The sequence below is a fragment of the Euprymna scolopes genome, chromosome 35 (genome assembly GCF_053919585.1).
Source record: "Euprymna scolopes isolate OS-2025 chromosome 35, ASM5391958v1, whole genome shotgun sequence".
Taxonomy (NCBI): domain Eukaryota; kingdom Metazoa; phylum Mollusca; class Cephalopoda; order Sepiida; family Sepiolidae; genus Euprymna; species Euprymna scolopes.
In genome coordinates, this window is record NC_136516.1 from 87,525,281 (window position 1) to 87,530,378 (window position 5,098).

Consider the following 5,098-nt stretch of genomic DNA (forward strand, 5'->3'; position numbering starts at 1 on the left):
TTTATAATAACTTTTGAAGCTTCTGATTGGTTGATTGCAAATAATCAATCTTCATCTCAAAAATTCAGAAATGTAATCTAATATTATGTTTTGTGCTTTTTGACATATGGATTGATGAGTTTTATTACTTAAATTCCTTGGACTACAGTTCTTATCTTGTGGTTATAAAAACAACCGTTGAAATCATTGGAGTCATACACTCATTAGAAGTCAAAAACACTTTAACAAGCCTATTGGTCAGGAGGCCAGTATCTTCAGACAGCCTGATCTGGTAGCACTATGTTAAACCGCCGATGATGATGATCATGGTGATGGTGGTGGTGGTGGTGATATAGTAGTAATAGTAGTAGTAGTGGTGTGTGTTTGGTGCTAAATAATTCAGTTGTTCGTCCTGCGGTAATTCTTAGTCTCGAACTATTCAAATTGTATTAATTATAATTAATTTAAAACACTTAAAAATGGTTCTTTTCTGTAAATTTTGTATTAAAAAAAAAAAACAATTAAGTCAGGCTTATTTTCTCTTTCTTTTCATTCTAACAAAAAGCACAAAGGAGGGCGGGGTGGACAGCAGTTTTGCAAACGATGCATGCCTGCCGTAAGGAGAGGGAGGCATGTCTGCTGACTCACAGTTGCAACATGCATGCATCCGCGTCACAGGAATCAGGCATGCAACTCCCTGCACTAAAGGAACGCTCAATAATAAAAAAAATATATATAATTAGATTAAAAAACAATAAAAAAAATTAGAAAAATATGGTAAAACATTTGTTAACCAATTTGATATTCATATTATTTGGATTATCCAAACTTCTATTCACATCTTAAGTGTTAGTCTACAAGGACTCGTGGCATAGTTGATGAAGTACTTGGTAAAATTAGTTTGTAACTTACATTCTTCTGAAGATTGAAAATTTAATCCTCAGTACTGACGACACTCAAATTACGGACTTCTAACAAATCATGGCTGATGAAATGAGAGCATGTTAACCCTGTGGATTAAATAAAGGGTTCCATACAAAATTCCGTGCAGATTCCTGAGTTTGACTGAAAGGTTCCCTGAGTTCAACAAGCTGACTACAACTTGGTCGTCTTCAAGTCCAACATAAACAAATTCTTGATGAACCGCTCCCTTAAGTAATCCAATTTACTAAATTTCCGTTACTAACGATTACTACAATATTATCCCATTGACTACTGTACACGCTATAACCCTTATCCTTGAATGGTCTCTAGACCTTGATAAGTGGTGACTCCTATGTAAAAAAAAAAAAAAGATACATATGAAGAAGGTTGGAGGTTACATCGAAACAAATGTTGTGCAAATAACACTTAAGATGAGAACAGTAGTCCGAATAATCCAAATATTACGAATAATAATCCCCATCTCAAAAATTCAGAAATGTAATCTAATATTATGTTTTGTAATTTTTGACATATGGATTGATGAGTTTTATTATTTAAATTCTTTGGCCTACTGTTCTTATCTTGAGTGTTATTTACACAATGCTTCAGCTGGGGTAACCCCTGACCTTCCATAACCTCTGAACTTATTCCATCGACTACTAATTTTTGCACAAACTAGCACCTTGTTGCAATATTTTGGAGACAATGTTAAGGTATTATCACAAAGATATGGACGATTATATTTATAGCCAGGGGTGATGAGAATGAACCAATGTTGGTTAAGACTAAATAACACTTCAACTGATCTTTATAGCGCATTTTCGGGACTCCTCATAGTCTGATTCTATTGGCAAGCTCTCCTAGACTAGAGTATTTTCTTGGAAAGCTGTTGTTGCGTTAAAAATTGAATAAATAAATGTTAATACATATTGATGTGTCCGTGAAGTTATGTGTGCATGTATATAAATTTTTTTCAATTTTTAATTTAATTTTTTATGGAAATCACTCTAGACAAGGCATGAAGCTACTTGATGTAAGGAACTAACAAGCTGATTATTGCAAAGACAGAAGATACCTATTGACCTTAATCTCGAAAAGACCAAGGTTATAGGTAGGAGGAAAACAGTCAGCAGGAAGAGAGTTCCACACGCTTGTAATTCTTGGAAAGAAGTGGCTGAAATAGGAAGCTGTATTACAATGAGATATCAGAACAGCAAATTGATGAAGACCACTAGACCAATGAGTCAAACGAACTGGAACAAAGGAAGCAGGAATAGATAAAATAATTCTGAATGATGAACGTTTGCCATAATAGTATTTATATATATATGAAAAAAAAAAATGAAGCTAGCAGCATCACGTCTGTGAGAGGGAGGTTGCAAAAAAAGCCAATCAGATTACAGATACATTTCTGCATTTTATCAGGAACCCTCAAAGTGGGCAGAGATACACCAACCCAAATATGACAACAATACTCCATACATGGTCTGATAGTTCATTTGTAGCGATAGAGAATAGCCTCAGGTGTGAGAAAGTGTTTAGAGCGATAGAGAGTACTGATTTTAAGAGAAGCAGAAGGAGCAATGGATCGCATATATGAACTCCAAGAAAGATTTGATGAGAAAGAAAGACCAATAAGTTTTAGAGTCGATTTTTCATCAAAAGCAGATTCACCCATGAGAATCTCAGAGAAGAAAGGGCATGTGCGATTTCATCATTATCCATTTTAGTATGTCTGCAACCTCAGTATCCATTCAAATTCCATTGTTTAAGATTGTCCAAATTTTCTAGGTTGTCCAATTGAAGAAAACTTGGATGGAAACCATCAACGAGGACCTTAAGCAATGGAATACGAATAGGATAGACTAATATTGCAAGTTGTCAGAAAATATGCGACTCCTTACAAAGATGAGATGATAAAACTGATGATCATCATATAATGTTATCGGTGTGTTGCAATATTTTGGATGTATAATGGGGTATGATCCCACACAGTCGGACAAATTTCTATAGGGGTTGTTTCCTTTGGCTTTTGCCTAGTCAACAGCTAACCACAAGGCAATGGCGCCACCTCATATGGTTTAGCTTGCTTGTTGAAGCAAAGAACCAAAGTATGGCACCATAGAGCCACATATGAAATATTAGGAGAGGATTGAGGATCAGTGACACTCATCCACCCTGCAAAGGATGCAGCAGTTGAGCTACAAAAGTGCTACCTCTTCCAGAATCCCCTATACCTAAGCTTAGCTTAACTATGAGATCAACTTCTGTAGTACTTTATAAAATTTAGAATTGTCAAATGATTGAAAAACAAAGTTCTTTTTACGAGCAACAACGATATGCATTTGTTGGAGCGACCTACACCATTGCGTGTAGATTGCCAACGGTAATAGTGTAAGAAAGTTTGACCGCTGCTTTTCTTTGAGCTGTATTTTTTCCAGAATAGTGTTACTTGACTGCCCAGTGGGCAAAGGCAGAAGAGAAGACATCTTTATTTGAAGGTGTTCGTGTAACAGCATGTGTGAAAATATCAACAGGAGCTGAAGGATAGCTGGATACCGAAAATACTAGCAGCAGCTGTTAAAGCAAGTATGCAAATTAGCAAGTATGCGCAAGCTTGTGTCACAAGAAAAGGAGAAAAAATACTGTATGTGGTCGGCAGAGAAGCAAAGTGCGCGGCAGAAAAGACAGACGTGTAGCAGAGACAAATAGAACTCTTTTCTTGTGGTCAGTGCCTCCCCTGACTGTGCGATATGGCACATACTGACCGATCAGAGGCATAGTGCAGGGATCTTCCTTACCCCTTAAGGAACTATAACTGCTTCCATCCCGGACGAGAAAAACGCGAGACGTCAAAGAGAGCGGACCTGTTTCCTCACTCTCTCTCTCTGCCTACACCGGTATCGATGATTCCCACTTGGGAATAACTACCGGGCAAAGGCAAACAAGTTCTATCCTAGATATATCTTTTTGGCATCTTACCCTTGCTTCAATAAACCTTTTCCTTGTGAGGTTTTTACGAAGTTGTTTTTTCGTTTATTCAGTAGCTTGTGTTGAAATACTTATTTTATTAGGGAGTGCCCAAAAAGCATTAACTCAACTCCCTAAAGACGTATGGACCTGTGATGGAGGGGAGAGACTTTTAAGCTGGTGTTGAGACAGCAGGGTTTTGATAATCTCATGGCAGATGAAATGAACAGTAAAAAAAAAAAGCAAGAAGCAGGTATTGTTTGGAAAGTAACAGTAATAAATGCCTTTTGCTTACACAGACAAAAAAACTGAGTTGGATTTTTGTTTCTTTCCTTTTCTACTAGTTTGTTCCTTTGCGGCAGTCCCGGAAAGCATGTGGATCTGAGAGGTTTGAACTGAACGACACTGTTAAAAAGTAGCAGCAACGTTACATTGAGTAGATGTCTGTGGCTGCTGTCAAAATACCAAAGGGTTGGAAGTAGTCATTCAAAGTTCTGTTTGAAATAAATACTCCCTAGAGTCTGACTGGTCCTTGAGTGACCAAATCTGCCCGAGGAAATAAATATTAATGTTTATAACTGCTACGAGCTGTCATTTATTACTTGAAAAAACCCACAAAAAACACAGTTGGAGCTCACACTTGATCTTCGTCAGGTTGAAGCAACTGAGATATGCAGAGAGGTTTGACGGCCCCACAGGTTAGCCTGTTTTGGTTGAGCTTGAATCCCTTTTTGCACTAGCTGCAGATGGAAAACGTTTGTGAAAATTAGCTACATCGTTGTCATTGGAATGAGTTGGATTCGTGTCTCTGCTGCACATCTGTGATAAACTGCTGCAGGATTGGCGGACACGTGACTCGCAGGTTCTACGTAGAAGAGGTTTTATCATGCTTGATTTTCCACAAATGCCACATGGGTGTGACAAACTAGGATTTCATTTCATGTCTTCAGTTCGCAGAAGGATTTGAAGAATGGTTGGTACCCCTTGGGAAAGTATGATGACTCTTAAAAAAGAGCGTCTGGAATCTAGGGTTGGAGATCCGAGGCAGTTGGGGGGGGGGGGGAAACTGGTGACTTGTTGTTGTTGAAGACTTTTCGTAGATGCCCAACAACTCGTAAAGATGGTCTTCAAGTCATACACATGCTGTGGAGACAGGTTATGGGATAGGCTGGACAGTATAACCGGTTGTGAAGGTGTTGCTTGCAGGCTGTCCTGGCAGAAAGTT